At 38.8% G+C, this 24,212-nt stretch overlaps 1 protein-coding gene across 2 annotated transcripts in view; it reads right to left on the bottom strand.

Moving 5' to 3' along the window:
- The window catches only part of TGFBR1 (transforming growth factor beta receptor 1), an 84,209-nt gene that overhangs the window by 33,468 nt on the left and 26,529 nt on the right, over positions 1 to 24,212 (bottom strand). The gene's annotated exons all lie outside the window — the stretch shown is intronic.

Here is a 24,212-nt window from a genome sequence, read left to right as displayed (position 1 = left end):
TACTTATTCTTATTGGTCCAAAACTAGGCATTCATATATTCCCCCGACTGGGGAGCAATGTGAAAATACTACCACCTCCTCACTGTAGGTTGGAAATGTCACGGTAAGTTTATGGTAATGGAGTAATGGAAATAGATTTGTATTGAGCCAGACATTCCTTTCTCCTTTGCAAATCCCCAAAAGACATGTATCTTCTAACTAGGATTAGGGTACTTTCTCACAAGCAAGGTAACAATACATATGTGCTCCAATCACACAGGCAACTGGCTACAGAAATGACTGGAGAAACACTAGCTCCATGCCCACTTTTATCTATTTGATCTTTATACTCAAGGGAAGTCTTCTAATTATCACCAACACCTCCCCATACACACACACAACCTTTCACTAAGCTCTCCAACAAGATTAAGTGTTCCCCAAAGCATACACTGCTTACCAGAACTGTTATTTTTTCCTCTCCCTCATGATCCACATCTAAAACTAGGCCTGGTACACAGCAACATTCAAAAAGTGCTGAATGAGTGACAGATCACTAGGATCTCATGAAACAACAAAGCACACATATGTCCTTGAGTCCAATCAAACTTTACAATTACATGTTGGTAAGGGAAAGGGAAGAGTCCAGGTTTGCAGAATGGCCATCTGTGATGAGAGGCCTACTGTAACTAGAAAAAGAGTGGCTAGGTGGGCAGGCCAGAAGAAAGCTAGCTAACTCTGAACAGCTAACTTGGTGTGCAGGAAAGGGTTCACTCAGCAGGCCCAAGTTGCTCAAACCTTACACATCCCCAAGAAAGGCCTGTCTTCAGGACTGGCCCTTGGCCAGTTCCTGGGAGATGAGCTCTGACACCTTGAAATATTTTCCCTGATAAGAATGCTGCAAACCCTTTGTGACTGAGCCCCAGTAAAAACCCTGGACACCAAGGCTCTGGTGAGCTTCCCTGGTTGGCAACACTTCACATGTGCTGTCATACATCATTGCTAAGCTGTGGAGTGCACCTGTGCTACCGCACTGGGAGAGGACATCTGGAAGCTTGTACTGGGTTTCTCCTGGACTTTGCCCCATGAGGCATCCCTTTTCCTTTAGATGATTTTAATATGTATCTTTCCACTGTAATAAATAAAAACCATGAGTATAACAGTTTTTCTGGGTCCTGTGAGTTCTTCTAGCAAATCATCAAGCTGGAGGATGGTCTTGAGGACCCCTAACTCACTTGCTAAACCCAAACTCAAGGAACATCAGCATTACCTCAAGCAGCTGCTTCATGGTTGCTAGCTTAATTAGCATGCTTGTCTATTATCTTTACAGACCAGCAAAGTTTTACCTCAATCATTATAAAAATTATTTTCTTTCTCCATAGATACTTCAGTTCTTTGAACTAAATCCTCCCAAGCATGAAGAGAATTCAAGAAAATTATAAGAAAAAGATACAGTTATAATCTAACATTTAAAAGACTGTTAAAAGAGACAGTAGCTTATTCATGGTGAGGTTTGGCGGTGATTGTAGGTTCCCTGGGTATAATTTCCTAAGGAGGGATTCTGAACCAGGAATCCACGGACTGGCTTCAGGGATACAAGGATCCCATGAAACTGTAGGCCAAATGTTGTACGTATTTACCTTTTCAAGGAGAAGGTTTATAGCTTTCAACAGAACCACAAAGTGGTCTATCACCCACAAAAAATTAAAACCACCACAGGAGATTGTCATTATTCTCTCCCGATTCCTCTTTACTCATGATTAGTCATTCAACCAATGTTTTCTAAGCATTAGCTTTAACAGCTGCTCTACCAAAAGCTTAGTATACAAAAATTTATAACTCATGGTCATAGCCCATGAGGAGCTCCAACAACCAGTGAAGGAGAACATTACAATACACTATGGTAATCGCTATATATAAAAATACTACCATGAATACCTCTCCCTGTTCTACGATCTTCATGGCTCCCTTTGAGTATATGAAATAAGAGCTAAACAGTGGGTCTAACAATGAAAACTTCTACTTTGGGGTTCCAACTTACTGCTCACATTACAAATGCTATCCTGGGCCATACACATCTCATTATTATGATAATCATGTCTTTCATGACCTTGGTCTTTACACATACTATCTCTCCGCCTACTTGAAACCCACCCTCTCATCTTTTAAGACCCTATTCAAACAAGATCTTTTCCATGATGTGATCTAAACCTCTCCCCTACCCATAAGACAACTGGGTGACTCCTTTCAATTTTTTCCCATAGCCCTCTTTGCATACCTTTAGGTTAGCACAAATCAATCTATTTACACTTTGCCGTTAAAGTGTCTCTCATTACATTAAGAAGGGCCAAGATTTAAAATTTGTTTTATTTTCCCATCTTTGAATCCTGTACTCCTAGGCAGTGATCAGCAAATTATTTGCAAGGGAGACCTTCAAGATGGCAGAGGAGTGAGACGTGGAGATCGCCTTCCTCCCCACAAATACATCAGAAATACATCTACATGTGGAACAACTCCTAGAGAACACCTACTGAACACTGGCAGAAGACCTCAGACTTCCCAAAAGGCAAGAAACTCCCCACGTACCTGGGCAGGGCAAAAGAAAAAAGAAAAAACAGAGACAAAAGAACAGGGACAGGACCTGCACCTCTGGGAGGGAGCCGTGAAGGAGAAAAAGTTTCCATACACTAGGAAACCCCTTCACTGGCTAAGACAGGGTATGGTGGGAGGGAAGCTGTGGAGCCATGGAGGAGAGCACAGCAACAGGGATGCAGAGGGCAAAGCGGAGAGATTCCCACAGAAAGGATCAATGCCAACCAGCACTCACCAGCCTGAGAGGCTTGTCTGCTCACACGCCGGGATGGGCGGGGGCTGGGAGCTGAGGCTCAGGCTTTGGAGGTCAGATCCCAGGGAGAGGACTGGGGTTGGCTGCGTGAACACAGCCTGAAGGGGGATAGTGCGCCACAGCTAGCCGGGAGGGAGTCCGGGAAAAAGTCTGGAACTGCCTAAGAAGCAAGAGACCATTGTTTCAGGGTGCGAGCTGCGGCTATCAGCATGGACACCAGAGACAGACGTGAAATGCTAAGGCTGCTGCTGCAGCCACCAAGAAACCTGTGTGCAAGCACAGGTCACTAACCACAGCTCCCCTCCCAAGACCCTGTGCATCCTGCCACTGCCAGGGTCCCGTGATCCAGGGACAACTTCACTGGGAGAATACACAGCGCACTTCAGGCTGTTGCAACGTAACACTGGCCTCTGCCGCCACAGGCTCAACCTGCATTCCATACCCCTCTCTCCCCCTGGCCTGAGCCAGAGCCCCCTAATCAGCAGCTCCTTTAACCCCGTCCTGTCTGAGCGAAGAACAAACGCCCTCAGGTGACCTACATGCAGAGGCAGGGCCAAATCCAAAGCTGAACCCCAAGAGCTGTGCGAACAAATAAAAGAAAGGGAAATTTCTCCCAGCAGCCTCAGGAGCAGCAGATTAAATCTCCACAATCAACTTGATGTACCCTGCATCTGTGGAATACCTGAATAGACAATGAGTTATCCCAAAATTGAGGTAGTGGACTTTGGAAGCAATGATATATATATATTTTTCCTTTTTCTCTTTTTGTGAGTGTGTGTATGTGTATGCTTCTTTGTGTGATTTTGTCTGTATAGCTTTGCTTTTACCATTTGTCCTAGGGTTCTGTCTGTTTTTGCTTTTTTCTTTTGTTTTGTTTTAAGTATAGTTTTTAGTGCTTGTTATCATTGGTGGATTTGTTTTTCAGTTTGGCTGCTCTCTTCTTTTTTTTAAATTACTCTTTAATTTTTTTATTTTTAATAATTATTTTTTATTTTAATAACTTTATTTTTATTGTTTTCTTTCTTTTTTTCTCCCTTTTCGTCTGAGCTGCGTGGCTGACAGGGTCTTCATGCTCCGGCTGGGTGTCAGGCCTGTGCCTCTGAGGTGGGAAAGCCAAGTTCAGTACATTGGTCCACCAGAGACCTCCCAGCTCCACGTAATATCAAACGGCAAAAACTCTCCCAGAGGTCTCCATCTCAATGCTAAGACCCAGCTCCACTCAACGACCAGCAAGCTAGAGTGCTGGACACTCTATGCCAAACAACTAGCAAGAAAGGAACACAACCTCACCGATTAGCAGAGAGGCTGCCTAAAATCATAATAAGGCCACAGACACCCCAAAACACACCACCAGACGTGGACCTGCCCACCAGAAAGACAAGATCCAGCCTCATTCACGAAAACACAGGCACCGGTCTCCTCCACCAGGAAGCCTAAACAACCCACTGAACCAACCATACCCGCTGGGGGCAGACACCAAAAACAACGGGAACTATGAACCTGCAGCCTGCGAAAAGGAGACCCCAAACACAGTAAGTTAAGCAAAATGAGAAGACAGAAAAACACACAGCAGATGAAGGAGCAAGGTAAAAACCCACCAGACGTAACAAATGAAGAGGAAATAGGCAGTCTACCTGAAGAGGAATTCAGAATAATGATAGTAAAGGTCCAGAATCTTGGAAATAGAATGGAGAAAATACAAGAAACGTTTAACAAGGACCTAGAAGACTAAAGAGCAAACAAACAGTGATGAACAACACACTAAATGAAATTAAAAATTCTTTAGAAAGGATCAATAGCAGAATATCTGAGGTAGAAGAACGGATAAGTGACCTGGAAGATAAAATAGTGGAAATAACGACTGCAGGGCAGAATAAAGAAAAAAGAATGAAAAGACTTGAGGATGGTCTCAGAGACCTCTGGGACAACATTAAACTCACCAACATTTGAATTGGGGGTCCCAGGAGACGAAGAGAAAAAAAAAAGGGACTGAGAAAATATTTGAAGAGATTATAGTTGAAAACTTCCCTAATATGGGAAAGGAAATAGTTAATCAAGTCCAGGAAGCACAGAGAGTCCCATACAGGATAAATCCAAGGAGGAACATGCCAAGACACATATTAATCAAACTGTCAAAAATTAAATACAAAGAAAACATATTAAAAGCAGCAAGGGAAAAACAACAAATAACACACAAGGGAACCCCCATAAGTTTAACAGCTCTTCTTTCAGCAGAAACTCTTCAAGCCAGAAGGGACTGGCAGGACATATTTAAAGTGATGAAGGAGAAAAACCTACAACCAAGATTACTCTATCCAGCAAGGATCTCATTCAGATTTGATGGAGAAATTGAAACCTTTACAGACAAGCCAAAGCTGAGAGAGTTCAGACCAGCTTTACAAAAAATGCTAAAGGAACTTCTCTAGGCAAGAAACACAAGAGAAGGAAAAGACCTACAATAAGAAACCCAAAACAGTTAAGAAAATGGGAATAGCAACATACCTATGGATAACTACCTTAAATGTAAATGGATTAAATGCTCCCACCAAAAGACACAGACTGGCTGAATGGATACAAAAATAAAACCCGTATATATGCTGTCTACAAGAGACCCACATCAGACCTAGAGACACATACAGACTGAAAGTGAGGGGATGGAAAAAGATATTGCATGCAAATGGAAACCAAAAGAAAGCTGGAGTAGCAATTCTCATATCAGACAAAATAGACTTTAAAATAAAGACTATTAGAAGAGACAAAGAAGCACATTACATAATGATCAAGGGATGGATCCAAGAAGAAGATATAACAATTGTAAATATTTATGCACCCAACATAGAAGCACCTCAATACATAAGGCAAATACTAACAGCCATAAAAGGGGAAATCGACAGTAACACATTCATAGTAAGGGACTTTACACCCCACTTTCACCAATGGACAGATCATCCAAAATGAAAATAAATAAGGAAACACAAGCTTTAAATGATACATTAAACAAGATGGACTTAATTGATATTTATAGGACATTCCATCCAAAAACAATAGAATACACATTTTTCTCAAGTGCTCATGGAACATTCTCCATGATAGATATCTTGGGTCACAAATCAAGCCTTGGTAAATTTAAGAAAATTGAAATTGTATCAAGTATCTTTTCTGACCGCAACGCTATGAGACTAGATATCAATTACAGGAAAAGATCTGTAAAAAATACAAACACATGGAGGCTAAACAATACACTACTTAATAATGAAGTGATCACTGAAGAAATCAAAGAGGAAATCAAAAAATACCTAGAAATAAATGACAATGGAGACACGACGACCCAAAACCTATGGGATGCAGCAAAAGCAGTTCTAGGAGGGAAGTTTACAACAATACAATCCTACCTTAAGAAACAGGAAACATCTCGAATAAACAACTTAACCTTGCACCTAAAGCAATTAGAGAAAGAAGAACAAAAAAACCCCAAAGTTAGCAGAAGGAAAGAAACCATAAAGATCAGATCAGAAATAAATGAAAAAGAAATGAAGGAAACGATAGCAAAGATCAATAAAAGCAGGTTCTTTGAGAAGATAAACAAAATTGATAAACCATTAGCCAGACTCATCAAGAAAAGAAGGGAGAAGACTCAAATCAATAGAATTAGAAATGAAAAAAGAGAAGTAACAACTGACACTGAAGAAATACACAAGATCATGAGAGATTACTACAAGCAACTCTATGCCAATAAAATGGACAACCTGGTAGAAATGGACAAATTCTTAGAAATGCACAACCTGCCAAGACTGAATCAGGAAGAAATAGAAAATATGAACAGACCAATCTCAAGCACTGAAAATGAAACTGCGATTAAAAATCTTCCAACAAACAAAAGCCCAGGACCAGATGGCTTCACAGGCAAATTCTATCAAACATTTAGAGAAGAGCAAACACCTATCTTTCTCAAACTCTTCCAAAATATAGCAGAGGAACACTCTCAAACTCATTCTATGAGGCCATAATCACCCTGATACCAAAACCAGAGAAGGATGTCACAAAGAAAACTACAGGCCAATATCACTGATGAACATAGATGCAAAAATCCTCAACAAAATACTAGCAGACAGAATTGAACAGCACATTAAAAGGATCATACACCATAATCAAGTGGGGTTTATTCCAGGAATGCAAGGATTCTTCAATATACGCAAATGAATCAACGTGATACACCATATTAACAAATTGAAGGAGAAAAACCATATGACCACCTCAATAGATGCAGAGAAAGCTTTCGACAAAATTCAACACCCATTTATGATAAAAACCCTGCAGAAGGTAGGCATAGAGGGAACTTTCCTCAACATAATAAAGGCCATATATGACAAACCCACAGCCAACATCGTCCTCAATGGTGAAAAACTGAAAGCATTTCCACTAAGATCAGAAGCAAGACAAGGTTGCCCACTCTCACCACTCTTATTCAACATAGTTTTGGAAGTTTTAGCCACAGCAATCAGAGAAGAAAAGGAAATAAAAGGAATCCAAGTCGGAAAAGAAGAAGTAAAGCTGTCACTGTTTGCAGATGACATGATACTATACATAGAGAATCCTAAACGTGCTACCAGAAAAGTACTAGAGCTAATCAAGGAATTTGGTAAAGTAGCAGGACACAAAATTAATGCACAGCAATCTCTGGCATTCCTATACACTAATGATGAAAAATCTGAAAGTGAAATCAAGAAAGCACTCCCATTTAACATTGCAACAAAAAGAATAAAATATCTAGGAATAAACCTACCTAAGGAGACAAAAGACCTGTATGTAGAAAATTATAAGACACTGATGAAAGAAATTAAAGATGATACAAATAGATGGAGAGATATACCATGTTCTTGGACTGGAAGAATCAACACTGTGACAATGACTCTACTACCCAAAGCAATCTACAGATTCAATGCAATCCCTATCAAACTACCACTGGAATTTTTCACAGAACTAGAACAAAAAATTTCACAATTTGTATGGAAACACAAAAGACCACGAATAGCCAAAGCAATCTTGAGAACGAAAAACAGAGCTGGAAGAATCAGGCTCCCTGACTTCAGACTATACTACAAAGCTACAGTAATCAAGACAGTATGGTACTGGCACAAAAACAGAAATATAGATCAAGTGAACAGGATAGAAAGCCGAGATAAACCCACGCACATATGGTCACCTTATCTTTGATAAAGGAGGCAGGAATGTACAGTGGAGAAAGGACAGCCTCTTCAATATGTGGTGCTGGGAAAGCTGGACAGGTACATGTAAAAGTATGAGATTAGAACACTCCCCAACACCACACACAAAAATAAACTCAAAATGGATTAAAGACCTAAATATAAGGCCAGAAACTATCAAACTCTTAGAGGAAAACATAGGCAGAACACTCTATGACATAAATCACAGCAAGATCCTTTATGACCCACCTCCTAGAGAAATGGAAATAAAAACAAAAATGAACAAATGGGACCTAATGAAACTTAAAAACTTTTGCACAGCAAAGGAAACCATAAACAGGACCAAAAGACAACCCTCAGAATGGGAGAAAATATTTGCAAATGAAGCAACTGACAAAGCATTTATCTCCAAAATTTACAAGCAGCTCTTGCAGCTCAATAACGAAAAAACAAACAACCCAATCCAAAAATGTAAAGAAGAACTAAATAGATATTTCTCCAAAGAAGATATACAGACTGCCAACAAACACATGAAAGAATGCTCAACATCATTAATCATTAGAGAAATGCAAATCAAAACTACAATGAGATATCATCTCACAGCAGTCAGAATGGCCATCATCAAAAAATCTAGAAACAGTAAATGCTGGAGAGGGTGTGGAGAAAAGGGAACACTCTTGCACTGCTGGTGGGAATGTGAATTTTTACAGCCACTGTGGAGAACAGTATGGAGGTTCCTTAAAAAACTACAAATAGAACTACCATATGACCCAGCAACCCCACTACTGGGCATATACCCTGAGAAAACCATAATTCAAAAAGAGTCATGTACCAAAATGTTCACTGCAGCTCTATTTACAATGGCCAGGAGATAGAACAACCTAAGTGTCCATCATTGGATGAATGGATAAAAAAGACGTGGCACATATATACAATGGAATATTACTCAGGCATAAAAAGAAACGAAATTGAGTTATTTGTATGAGATGGATGGACCTAGAGTCTGTTGTACAGAGTGAAGTAAGTCAGAAAGAGAAAGACAAATACCGTATGCTAACACATATATACGGAATCTAAGAAAAAAAAATGTCATGAAGAACCTAGGGGTAAGATAGGAATAAAGTCTCAGACCTACTAGAGAATGGACTTGAGGATATGGGGTCGGGGAAGGGTAAGCTGTGACAAAGTGAGAGAGTGGCATGGACACATATACACTACGAGACATAAAACAGATACCTTGTGGGAAGCAGACGCATAGCACAGAGAGATCAGCTCGGTGCTTTGTGACCACCTGGATGGGTGGGATAGGGAGAATGGGAGAGAGGGAGACGCAAGAGGGAGGAGATATCTGAACATATGTATATGTATAACTGATTCACTTTGTTATAAAGCAGAAACTAACACACGATTGTAAAGCAATTATACTCCAATAAAGATGTAAAAAACATATATATCTTTTCACAATTGAAAAAAAAAAAAGCAGCAAGGGAAAAACAACAAAAACATACATGGGAATACCCATAAGGTTAACAGCTGATCTTTCAGCAGAAACTATGCAAGCCAGAAGAGAGTGGCAGGACATATTTAAAGTGATGAAAGGGAAAAACCTACAAACAAGATTACTCTACCAGCAAGGATCTCATTCGGATTTGACAGAGAAATTAAAACCTTTGCAGACAAGCAAAAGCTAAGAGAATTCAGCACCACCAAACCAGCTATACAACAAATGCTAAAGAAACTTCTGTAGGCAGGAAACAGGAGAAGGAAAAGACCTACTATAACATACCCAAAACAATTAAGAAAATGGTAATAGCAACATACCTATCGATAACTACCTTAAATGTAAATGGATTAAATGCTCCAAGCAAAAGACATAGACTGGCTGAATGGATACAAAAAGAAGATGTGTATATATGCTGTCTACAAGAGACCACTTCAGACCTAGGGACACATACAGACTGAAAGTGAGGGGAGGGAAAGATATTCCATGCAAATGGAAATCAAAAGGAAGCTGCAGTAGCAATTCTCATATCAGACAAAATAGATTTTAAAACAAAAACTATTATAAGAGACAAAGAAATACACTACATAATGATCAAGGGATCAATCCAAGAAGAATATATAACAATTGTAAATATTTATGCACCCAACATAGGAGCACCTCATACGTAAGGCAAATGCTAACAGCCATAAAAAGGGAGATCAACAGTAACACAATAATAATAGGGGACTTTAACACCCCACTTTCAACAATAGACAGATCATCCAAAATGAAAATAAATAAGGAAACACAAGCTTTAAATGATACATTAAACAAGATGGACTTAATTGATATTTATAGGACATTCCATCCAAAAATAACAGAATACACTTTCTTCTCAAGTGCTCATGGAATATTCTCCAGGATAGATCATATCCTGGGTCACAAATCAAGCCTTGGTAAATTTAGGAAAACTGAAATCATATCAGGTATCTTTTCCGACCACAACCCTATGAGACTAGGTATCAATTACAGGAAAAAATCTGTAAAAAATACAAACACATGGAGGCTAAACAATACACTACTAAATAACCAAGAGATCACTGAAGAAATCAAAGAGGAAATCAAAAAATACCTAGAAACAAATGACAACGAGAACACAATGACCCAAAACTTATGGGATGCAGCAAAAGCAGTTCTATGAGGGAAGTTTAGAGCAATACATCCCCACCTCAAGAAACAAGGAACATCTCAAATAAAATAAACAACCTAACCTTACATCTAAACCAATGAGAGAAAAAAGAACAAAAAACGCCCCAAAGTTAGCAGAAGGAAAGAAATCATAAAGATCCAATCAGAAATAAATGAAAAAGAAATGAAGGAAACGATAACAAAGATCAATAAAACTAAAAGCTGGTTCTTTGAGAAGATAAACAAAATTGATAAACCATTAGCCAGAATCATCAAGAAAAAAAGAGAGAAGACTCAAATCAATAGAATTAGAAAGATTAGAGAGATTACTACAAGCAACTATAGGCCAAAAAAATGGACAACCTGGAAGAAATGGACAAATTCTTAGAAAAGCACAACCTTCCGAGACTGAACCAGGAAGAAATAGAAAATATAAACAGACCAATCACAAGCAATGAAATTGAGACTGTGATTAAAAATCTTCCAACAAACAAAAGTGCAGGACCAGATGGCTTCACAGGCGAATTCTACGAAACATTTAGGGAAGAGCTAACACCTATCCTTCTCAAACTCTTCCAAAATATAGCAGCAGGAGCAACACTCCCAAACTCATTCTACAGGGCCACCATCACCCTGATACAAAAATGAGACAAAGATGTCACAAAGAAAGAAAACTACAGGCCAATATCACTGATGAAAACAGATGGAAAAATCCTCAACAAAATACTAGCAAACAGAATCCAAAAGCACATTAAAAGGATCATACACCATGATCAAGTGGGGTTTATCCCAGGAATGCAAGGATTCTTCAATATATGCAAATCCATCAATGTGATACACCACATTAAGAAACTGAAGGATTAAAAACCATATGATCGTCTCAGTAGATGCAGAAAAAGCTTTTGACAAAATTCAACAGCCATTTATGATAAAAAACACTCTAGAAAGTAGGCATAGAGGGAACTTGCCTCAACACAATAAAGGCCATATATGACAAACCCACAGCCAACACTGTTCTCAACAGTGAAACCATTTCCACTAAGATCAGGCACAAGACACGGTTGTCCACCCTCAACACTATTATTCAACATAGTTTTGGAAGTTTTAGCCACAGCAATAAGAGAAGAAAAAGAAATAAAAGAAATCCAGAACAGAAAAACAGAAATAAAGCTGTCACTGTTTACAGATGACATAATACGATACATAGAGAATCCTAAAGGGGCTACCAGAAAACTACTAGAGCTAATCAATGAATTTGGTAAAGTAGCAGGATACAAAATTAATGCACAGAAATCTCTTGCATTCCTATACTCTAATGATGAAAATTCTAAAAGAGAAATTAAGGAAATACTCCCATTTACCATTGCAACAAAAAGAATAAAACACCTAGGAATAAACCTATCTAAAGAGACAAAAGACCTGTATGCAGAAAACTATGAGACACTGATGAAAGAAATTAAAGATGATAACAAACAGATGGAGAGATATACCATGTTCTTGGATTGGAAGAATCAACATTGTGAAAATGACTCTACTACCCAAAGCAATCTACAGATTCAATGCAATCCCTATCAAACTACCACTGGAATTTTTCACAGAACTAGAACAAAAAATTCCACAATTTGTATGGAAACACAAAAGACCCCGAATAGACAAAGCAATCCGGAGAAGGAAAAACGGAGCTGGAGGAATCAGGCTCCTGGACTTCAGACTATACTACAAAGCCACAGTAACCTAGACAGTATGGTCCTGGCACAAAAACAGAAATATAGACCAATGGAACAGGATGGAAAACCCAGAGATAAACCCACACACATATGGTCACCTTATTTTTGATAAAGGAGGCAAGAATATACAATGGAGATAAGACAGCCTCTTCAATATGTGGTGCTGGGAAAACTGGACAGCTACATGTAAAAGAATGAAATTAGAACACTACCTAACACCACACACAAAAATAAACTCAAAATGGATTAAAGACCTAAATGTAAGGCCAGACACTATCAAACTCTAAGAGGAAAACACAGGCAGAACATTCTATAACATAAAGCACAGCAAGATCTTTTTTGACCCACCTCCTAGAGAAATTGGATAGAAACAAAAATAAACAAATGGGACCTAATGAAACTTAAAAGCTTTTGCACAGCTAAGGAACCACAAACAAGACAAAAAGACAGCCCTCAGAATGGAAGAAAGTATTTGCAAATGAAGCAACTGACAAAGGATTAATCTCCAAAACTTACAAGCAGCTCATGCAACTCAGTATCAAAAAAACAAACAACCCAATCCAAAAATGGGCAGAAGACCTAAATAGACATTTCTCCAAAGAAGATATACAGATAGCCAACAAACACATGAAAGGATGCTCAACATCACTAATCATCAGAGAAATGCAAATCAAAACTACAATGAGGTATCACCTCACACCAGTCAGAATGGCCATCATCAAAAAATCTACAAACAGTGAATGCTGGAGAAGGTGTGGACAAAAGGGAACCCTCTTGCACTGTTTGTGGGAATGTAAATTGATACAGCCACCATGGAGAACAGTATGGAGGTTCCTTAGAAAACTGAAAATAAAACTACCATATGACCCAGCAATCCCACTACTGGGCATATACCCTGAGAAAACCGTAATTCAAAAGGAGTCATGTACCACAATGTTCATTGCAGCTCTATTTGCAATAGTCAGGGCATGGAAGCAACCTAAGTGTCCATCGACAGATGAATGGATAAAGAAGATGTGGCACATATATACAATGTAGTATTACTCAGCCATAAAAAGAAACGAAATGGAGTTATTTGTAGTGAGGTGGATGGAGCTAGAGTCTGCTATACAGAGTGAAGTAAGTCAGAAAGAGAAAAACAAATACCGTATGCTAACACATATATATGGAATCTAAAAAGAAAAAAAAATGGATATGAAGAACCTAGGGGCAGGACAGGAATAAAGACACAGACGTAGAGAATGGACTTGAGGACACAGGGAGTGGGAAGGGTAAGCTGGGACGAAGTGAGAGAGTGGCATAGACATATATACACTACCAAATGTAAAACAGCTAGCTAATGGGAAGCAGACGCATAGCACAGGGAGATCAGCTTGGTGCTTTGTGACCACCTAGAGGGGTGGGATAGGAAGGGTGGGAGGGAGACCCAAGAGCGAGGGGATATGGGGATATATGTATATGTATAACTGATTCACTTTGTTATACAGCAGAAACTAACACACCATTGTAAATCAATTTTACTCCAATAAAGATGTTAAAAAAATAAAGTAAGGGGCTTCCCTGGTGGCGCAGTGGTTGAGAGTCCGCCTGCTGATGCAGGGGACATGGGTTCATGCCCCGGTCCGGGAAGATCCCACATGCCGCAGAGCGGCTGGGCCCGTGAGCCATGGCCACTGGGCCTGCGCGTCCGGAGCCTGTGATCCGCAACGGGAAAGGCCACAGCAGTGAGAGGCCCTGCGTACCGCAAAAACAAAACAAAAACAAACAAAAATAAAGTAAAAAGATAAAATAAAAAACATTTCTTTAAAAGAAATAAAAATATTTGCCAGGGACTTCCCTGGTGGTCCAGTGGTTAAGACTGGGTGCCTGCACTGCAGTGGGGATGCAAGTTCCATCCCTGGTCAGGGAACTAAGATCCCACATGTTGTGCAGCGTGGCCAAAAAAAAAAAAAGAAAAAATTTTTTTTTTTTGCCAAAGCAGTGTTTCCCAAACAGGAGGTCACAAATATGTTGGGAGAAGAAGGGGAGTCTAAAATTGTGTACAAAGAAATTGTTTTTTTAATTTATTTATTTTATTTATTTATTTTTGGCTGCATTGGGTCTTCATTGCTGTCGGTTCTCTCTAGTTGTGGTGAGCGGGGGCTACTCTTCATTGCGGTGTGTGGGCTTCTCATTGCAGTGGCTTCTCTTGTTCTGGAGCACGGGCTCTAGAGCGCAGGCTAAGTAGTTGCGGCGCGCGGGCTCAGTAGTTGTGGCACACGGGCTTAGTTGCTCCGCGGCATGTGGGATCTTCCCGGACTAGGGCTTGAACCCATGTCCCTTGCATTGGCAGGTGGATTCTTAACCACTGTGCCACCAGGGAAGCCCCCCAAATTTTTTTAAATATTTTTATTTAAAAGATAATCTAAGATGAATGATAAACATTCTGGATCATGAGTAACTGCTATCTAAACAAGTACTGTCAGTAGGCTTTCACTGCTGCTTCTTCAGCTAGGTTAAGATCTCCTTCAAATGTCCTCATGGCACATTCTACGAGCAAGCATTTCATAGTAACTAACTGAAAGAGTGAAAAGTACAGGGAACTTGAATCATCAAAGCATATGGTGATATAGGCATGGTATATTCATGGTATTTTCAAAAGCCAATACCAAATACACGCTACAAGTATTACATGGGTCCCACCTCTGTACTACAATATGCAAAAGTTCATTAGCAGTAAATGTGGTTGTAAGTATGCAATGACATTTTACCATTCTCACTTCCAGCATTAATTGTGTTAGAGAGCCATTGAACAAAGATTTGAATAATGTCATGATGTTAACCTCATCAGCAAGTGAACAGTAACAGTTGACATCTCATTGAAATTGGTATTTGAGGAATGTGTGCGGGCAAGTGTTTGGTTAGGTATGAGGTCTGATAAACCTGAACTTACAAAGCCTTGAAGAAATTAATACCACCTTGCACAACATTACATCTGAGAATCAGCACTTGCAGCTTTCAGTATCACTGAAGTTAAAATATAGAAACAGATTTAAAATGAAATCAAACCCAAGGCTATTTTTTTCTACGTGAAACCTAAATATCATCCGTCACACTGAATAACTGTATTAATTTGAATTTTTTGGCTTTGTATAATTGTCTTTATATTTAATTTGCAGACTTGGTTTATAGTTGTCGATGAGCCAAAAACAAAGATTTTATATCTACTTTCATGTCTATACAACTACTATGAAAAATACATTTGTATTTTTCTTTTAAAAGGGGTCATTACATTATGGCAAGTTTGAGAAAGTCAGTGCTAAAAAAGGGCTTCTCTTAACAAGAGTCTTTCAATAAGAAGAACAGGTCTCTAGATAAATAAAAACATCATATAACACAGTGCTTAACCAGGTATGGGTTTATTTCTTGAGGGAATTTAAAAATTCTATTGCAGTACTCTAAATCAGTCTTAATTAAATATAAAGTTGCTGTTAAATGTGTATGATATAGTAATGTAGTTTAGGGAAAAAATAAAACAGAAATTTAAAAATTCCCATGAATTCATGAGCTTTAATTCCCATTATTTAAAAATTCAAATTTATTTCATTAATAGATCTGACCCCTAGCTACCTCCCTTTTATTAAACTAGGTTATTGTTTTGTTTTGTTTTTTTAATTTTTAATCCATGTACAGGGCAAAATTTCTATCTAAAAAAAAAGTATACAAGATGTCTTATTCCCACCCCAGAGCCCAAGTTTCCCCTCCTCCACAGCACCCTTTTAACACCAGCCCATCAACTGGGCTCTTTCATTTCATTCTGGAGTTTTTCATTGAGCATCTCTATATGCCAGGTGCTATGTAGGCTGTGGGGTGTAAGGTATCTGGACTTAAGGAGTTCACTAGGGTGAATGAGTAAGGCATTAAACAGATCATTCAAATCCAGAGTCCTGAGCAGGCTGATCAAAGTGCTTCAAATATGCTGAGGTATAAGAAAGATCAAGAAAGGCTTTGCAGGATATTCAAGTCAGAACTGGAGAATATGTAAATTTGCCAGATAGATGAAGGTAGGGAAGCTGTTTTGACAGGGTTTTCTTCCTCAGCGGCAAGATTTCATCCTCGTGACTAGTATCTCAAGTGTTAATAAGATCATCAAATTTAAATAACTATTCAATATGCTAACCACAATGGTTTCATTTCATCAGCAAAATGAATATAATACCTTCCTGACCTATTTCATCATTTCATTGAGATTATCAAATGAGATACATTAACATATTCTGAAACTAATATAAATTATGTGAACATACAGAATTATCACATAAAATACATAGCAGTGTTCCAAACATGATTTTTATCTGTAGGCCACCAAAGAAACACCTATTCCCAAATGTAGTGCCTAAATTCCACTGTGGAATCCTGGACTGACAGAACCACACAAAACCTTGAAAGTTATCTAGTTCTAATGCAGTTCTACCATTTTATTAATGAAGAAACCAAAACTTAGGAGTACAAAATGACTTATAACAATATTCTACCCAGCCTAAGGTGGATGTGAGTAAATTATCATCATGAACCTGAGTAAGTATATGTGGTTCTTTTCTATACTGGTATCCATATGTGAAGTAACTCAAAACTTTTCAATAGTACAGCTTCCTGTTGACTTTTCTGCTTGATTGCAAAGGTAAGAACTAAACTCCCTGTTTTGTGCCTTTCTCCTACCTTAGCCACCTTTTGCTTCTGTGCCCCAATCTCTACTAGTAGCCACAGCTTCCTCAATTCTAAGATGCACATTTCCCCACACTTTAACATTTTGGAAATCTGCACTCGTGTCACAATCAAGGTCGAACAAAACACAAAACTCTAGCCTCTAGACAGAAAGGTAAGACATGATGTACTTGTTACAACCTATGCATGTGCGAACTTGCCTATGCATGGAAGGTATTACTCAGTTAATCATCACTTTAACTATTTGCACTGGTAGCTCTCCTGCAGCTAAAATTTAACTTAAGCTTGATCCCTATTAAAATGTATTCACAAAGATTTCTCTGTGATTCAGCACTGCAATGAAAAGTTACTGTGTTCACAGAAAACTGTCAGTCCCAGGCCAGGAATACAATTATTAGCAGTAGAAATTTTCAAATACTGCAGAATGGATCATAGAATTATCGAGTTTGAAGATGCTGGTGTGACGTGAAGGACTGTCAGAAACCAAACATCTAGCTGTCAAGGGAAGTGGCAAGAGTAAAAAGAGCAGAACCCCTGGGGTTATCATTTTCACTATATTCTAGTATCAGAGGGATAAATTCCAAGTTGAGATTCTGGCTCTTGGTCCCATCTATAAAGGAAATTTCCATGATTCCTTCATTTCAGTGTATCCAGCAGTCACATATCAAGGCATTATTACTTCTACCTAATAATACCAGGGCTACCAAGGGTTGATTCACGAGCCCTTATATCTGACAGTGGAGAGGTAGACATCCTGTGAATAGTATATGGAACAGGCATTTCTATGAGCCTTGTTGATGAAATAAAAATTAGTACCAGAAACTTTGTCTTCCCAGGCCTAGAGTGACAGTGTCTATACAACTTACCCTTCTTTTTAGGCATACCCTTAAATACTCTCTCCTTTTTCAATCCTTGTTATTTGGTCTCTCTATCCTTCCATCACCCATCTTCCCCCATCAAGAACTAGACTGAAACATCTCATTGAAATTCACTCGTGATGCCCTTTTGATTGAATTCATTCTTTTCTAAATATTTTAGGACATGAGACACACTAACAACCTTCTGTCTCAGTCACATGACACTGCGCCCACCAGCACACTCAGCCCTTTGCTGCAGCTCACATCTGTCTCTAAACTCCCCGTTCCTTGCACTTGTGCTCCAAACTCCTTTTCTAACTGCCTTCCAGGGCGTACTTTGTCTTACCTGTTAGTGCAGAGTCAACACATTCAAAAACAAATACAGCATTATTCCTCCAAGAGTAGTATCTGTGATAAAAAAGGCCCCTGGAAGGAGTCAGAGGTTTTTTTCTTGCTAAGACATAAGACAGATCAGCAGCTAAAAAGGAACAGGAGGATGAAGACTGCTCTCACCAGACACTGGATTCGAATCTTTTCACCACTCTGACTTTGCTGGTAATGACACTTCTTTCCCTTACCCTATTACAGCACAGTTATTCTTTACAGCACAGTCAGTATTTCCAAATATAACAAATACACACTAACAGACAGGTAAAGGAACTAACACGCACAATGCCTTTCATTCAGTCTGCTTAGCTAGCTTAAAAGCAGAAGATCACGCCATTGCTGGCAAAGGCAAAGGCAAAAGTTCAAAGTTAAATCCTTTCCAGTACTAATGTCAATTTACCATCTAGTCTACTGGTCTACTCAAGCTTCTCTGAGTAAACCACCTTTCTCTCTTCTCTCCACTCCCATCTCAAGGAGGCCTATCCTCTCCTCTTCTCCCTCTTCCAAGTCTAGGGAACCACATAGGTTCTCTTCCTCTTTTTAAAATATGCTGCATATCTCTATAAACAAGGCTAAAACCCTGCTGCTAAGGGCTTTGTTCCTCAAAGGATTCAGTGGTTCTTCTTAACTCCACACCCTCTGGGTTGCTCTGCAGCAGTAATGTCAACGTGAGCTTATCAACATAACAGCACCATACACTGTGAAAGTAAGTTCTCCTTTAGTCTGGATAACATTTCACTCCTAAATGTTGGGCTTCAAAACAAAAACCTGACTTATCCAAACATTTCTTCAGATAAATTCCATTTACTTCTGTCACCTTTAAAGCACTTAAGAAGAATCATTTATATAATTCAACAAATGAATGAGGGCACTTTGAAATTCTCAAACACTTGATTTTCACAATACCTCCATTTTCTAGTCTCCAAAGCTCCACAGAATTAGCTGATATAATGTTAACTGTTATCAGAGAAAAGCACACTATGAAAAGGCTGCCTAAATGGCAAGATGAGATTTAATAGGGGCAATTACTACAAAGGCCTTCACTTAGGTTCAAAATAAACTGTGCAGGATAATTGCTTAGTAGATTTGGGGAATCTGTTTAAGAACAGATTTAAAAAGAGTCAACAACATTTACTGTTAACTGTAGCCATGGTGATGGGGGAGACAGAGGGAGAACTGGGCACAAAATCCCACAAATGTCCAATATAACAACTAATCAGTAAGTGTTACTTGAATATCAATCTGCCATGCAAATGAGTCAGAGAATCAAAGAATTAATTCAGCAAAGTTTGATCTGAAAGATACCATCGCTGTGAAGACAATCTCATTTTATAGATGTAGCAACTGAGTCAATTTATCTTACTCCAATACTAAATCAAATCATGAGGTCAGGATGTGGTAAATTTTGTTTCATAAAGAATCATTTCCTAACTACAGCTCCTCCCTACAATGGAATTGGCTGCTCAGAAGGTTATGACTTCCCTGTCATTGGAGATATTTAAGCAGAGGCTTAATGACCAATAGCCAGAGTTCGTGAAGTAGGGATCTTCTGTAATAAATGAAAAGTTAGTCCAAAACTCAACAATCCTTTAAATAGTAAGATTCTATTATTTTACAAGTTACATCAAATGTTAAATATCCATGTTTTCATTTTTTGACCTAGTTCAACTTAACATCTTCAAGGTGCAATAACTACAGCAGTGCACCTCATTTTATAATCGTTTATTCTTTTTCCTCCATTAAACTATGAACTGCTTCAGGTCAGGAACTAGTTTAATGCTTTAAGCATCTCCACATCCCTAGATCCTGGCACACAGGAGAGATCTAGCATGTGTTTCTTTTTTTTGTTGTTTTTTTTTTGCGGTACACGGGCCTCTCACTGTTGTAGGCCTCTCCCGTTGCGGAGCACAGGCTCCGGACGCGCAGGCCTAGCGGCCACGGCTCACAGGCCCAGCCGCTCCGCGGCATGTGGAATCTTCCCAGACCAGGGTACGAACCCGTGTCCCCTGCATCAGCAGGCGGACTCTCAACCACTGCGCCACCAGGGAAGCCCCTAGCATGTGTTTCTTAAAAAAAATCCAAGGAATATCTCTTTAGTATGTGACTGGTTGCTACTAGCAGGGTCCTCAATAAAATGGCCAAGCAAGCAAATTTTCTCTTTTATCCCTTACTACCTTCATTTTTGAAATCCTTTCCCCAATTCTCAGTGCTCTCCTTTCAACTGTCCAAAATTCCCATGTAGGTACCTCTCAAGCCCATTTGATGTAAAATATCCCATTGCCCAGAATAACTTCTCTCATCATATAAATGGAGGACAGCCCAACACTTTCAAAATTACAAATGAACATACCCTCTGACCCAGAAGGAAAATAGCTTATAGATAAATCTGTACATGTGTAAAGTGGCTTACAAATACTTACATAATAGGTTATTAATTTCCTAATCAGTTATACTAGACTGTAATCTTTCCTATGCATCTATCAATAGAACTGGTAAAATAATGGTACCACTATGAAATGGAAGATCATATAGCCACACACACACACAAAATACGATGTTTTCTATGTACTAATGTAGACCGACCTGAAGACATATTAAGTGAAAATCCACATAGTGCACAACACTGTATTTGTTTTTAATATAAATTTTATTTTTTTAATTGGAGTATAATTGTTTTACAATGTTGTGTTAGTTTCTGCTGTACAGTGAAGTGAATCAGCTATATGTATACATTAATTCCCTCCCTCTTGGATCTCCCTCCCACACAACCCCATCCCACCCATCTAGGTCATCACAGAGATAGTAACATTTGTGCTAGAAAAAGGAAGGAAGGAAGAAGGAATGGAGGGAGGGAGGAAAATGCATACATATATTGGCTTGCAAATATTACAAAGTATCTCCCTGGAAGGATATAAAAGAAACAGGTAACACTGACTTCCAAGGAAGGGAACTGGGTACCCAGAAGATAGGAGTGGAAGGAGACTTCACTATAAATCCATTTGCACTTTTTGAATTTTGAAAAATGTGACTGTATTATATCTCTTCAAAGTTATAAAAAATGTTTAATATGCCCCTCTGTGCTCCATCCCTCTTCCCTATCTTGTCTTCAAAACTCCAACTCAGGATATTTAACCCTAAGGAGTGTCAATTTCAAACTGTTCTTTCTGGAAAATAATTTGCAAAGATATAGTAAGAGCCTTTAAAAAGTCTATATCGGGCTTCCCTGGTGGCGCAGTGGTTGAGAGTCCGCCTGCCGATGCAGGGGACATGGGTTCGTGCCGCGGTTCGGGAGGATCCCATGTGCCACGGAGCGGCTGGGCCCATGAGCCATGTCCGCTGAGCCTGTGCGTCCGGAGCCTGTGCTCTGCAATGGGAGAGGCCACAACAGTGAGAGGCCCGCGTACCGCACACACAAAAAAAAAAAAAAAAGTCTGTATCTTTTAATTCATTAATTCTACTTCCTAAAATTTAGTCTAAGGAAACAATAGATGATAGCAAAGATATAAGCACACAGATCTTTGTTACAGCATTTTATGGTTGAAAACAACCTATATGAGTGACAACAGGGCAATGACAGAATAAATTATGATACAATTGTAAGTTATACACTATATAGACATTAAAGCTGATACTTTATAGAAGTATGTTTAAGGACAAAGGAATGATCTTACTATTAAAGCTGTATACAAAGTGATTATAATTCCATTCCTATCAGGTGATCTTCTTGTTTTTGTTCCACTGCAATGAGTTGAGGGGGTATGTTAATATACAGAGCAGATGTGTGCACTCTGCCTCACCCTAACCCATGAAAAAAATGGACAAACTTGTATTTATGATGGTGAGTGCTAAAAAATAAATAAATGAATTTCTTATTTTCCCCAATCTAAACACACTTTTATACAGTTTCTCACTGGATTCTATGTGGACTAGTGGGTATTACAAGAGAACAGAAATTCATTTCATTCTTTCATGAAATTCAGAGACCAAAAAAACAAACAAACAAACAAGTTCAAATCCTATCTCTGCCAATCAGCCTCTAAGTAATTCTGAGGAAGTTGCTTAACTTTTGGAGCCTGTTTCCTAAATGCATAACAATAGCAATCTCAGAAGGTTTGAGGGTTAAATGAGGTAACAGAAGATTTAGTAACAGTGCCTAGCACATAATAAAATGCTCAAAAATTCATTTAGGCACTCATTCAACAAGTATTTTTAACACCTACAATGTGCCAGTTCCTGTTCTAGATGCTGGACAGAGAACCAACACAAACCTTTATACAGCTCTAGGAGGCAACACTGACACAATATAACGTAAACATGCGCACATACAGCACTAAGCGAGCATTCATGGTAGCTGTTTCTCTCTCCATTCACAAATATCCATACAGAGTTTTTCAGCAATGTGACTGCTTGAACAGGGTTAAACCCAAGAACTTCACTCTTGTAGCATGTGAGAGATACCTACAGGGAAGTACGTTTTCAGTTCCAACCCAAATTAACAAAGTGTTGGGACACATCCAGTATACACATTTATATGTAATACCCCCAAATGATAAAGAATCATAATTCATTAAACCATAAAATGTTCACGCTGGAAGGCAACTGATAATTACCTGATCCTAACCCTTTATTTTATAGATGAGTAAACAGGAGTGCCCTAAGGGTTATACCAATGTAATATAGATTTATTCTAAAAGCACAAAAAGAAAAAAAGGATTATTAGATAATCTAGGGTGATCTCTCCCAAGTAGAACAAGACAAAGGATTCAACCCTTTCCCTCTGGAAAGCAAGAGTGGCTGTAGGAGACATTGTGAGTTGGTTGCATACATACCAAGATATGGTGATGAACCTAAATGAAAGTAGCATATCATTCTGGAATAGGGGAATGAGGTATGAAACAGAACTGTGGTAAGAGAATGAAGTGGTAACCACCCACCAGCTGCCTTTGAATTAAGGGCAGAGGAGAGTTACACCTCGGCCAGCAAACAGCAAAAGACCTACGAGAGCCATAGTTGAAGATATGAGGCGAAGGCCTGTGTAGTTAGTAATTTTAGAAGCAGAGAATAAGGCCTGAACACCTTTTACCAGAAAAGAACACTGTGTTGTCATCTGTGAAGGAAGAAAGAACACACCTCTAGGAAGACATGATTAGGATGAGACTCCTACTCTCAAGGAGCTCACAATGTAATGTGGAGAACAAACATGCAACTGATAAAGGGTAATATGGACAAAGTGCAGAGGCAGCACAGAAATGGGAGACTTATCTCAAAGATGACATCTCAACTGAGGCTTATGGAAGGCTAAAAAAGGAAAGGAGGTCATTCAAGGGCGGTGATATACAAAGATATTGTATGTAGACTCAGGAATAAGAGAGTTATTTAGGCAGTTTAGGAAAATGTGAATAGATCATATAAACAAAAATACGGATAAAATTCAACACCTATTCAAGATAAAGCAAAGTCACTATACAAAGAAGTTATTGCCTTTTCTTAAACCAGCAACAAATAGAAAGCACAAATTATAAAATATTATCATTCACAAAAGCATCCCCCAAAATCAAATGTCTAGGAATAAATCTAACAAACAACAACATGTAAGACCTTTACAGCGAAAGCTTCAAAACAATACTTGATAGACATTATGAAAAATATAAAATAAAATGTATTTATCTATAAATGGAGAAACATGCCAGCCTCCTCACTGGATGGTTCAATACTGTAAAAATGTCAATATTCTGCAAAGTGATCTGTACATTCAACAAAATCAAATCAAAATCCTACAGGTTGGGTTGTGTGTATATGTGTGTGTGTGTGTGTGTGTGTGTGTGTGTGTGTGTGTGTGTG

This window comes from Monodon monoceros, unplaced genomic scaffold, assembly GCF_005190385.1.
Source record: "Monodon monoceros isolate NGI ecotype Baffin Bay Population unplaced genomic scaffold, NGI_Narwhal_1 Super_Scaffold_5, whole genome shotgun sequence".
NCBI classification, from domain to species: Eukaryota; Metazoa; Chordata; class Mammalia; order Artiodactyla; family Monodontidae; genus Monodon; species Monodon monoceros.
The sequence above is the reverse complement of the archived record's forward strand: the minus strand, read 5'-3'. Positions and strand labels throughout refer to the sequence as shown.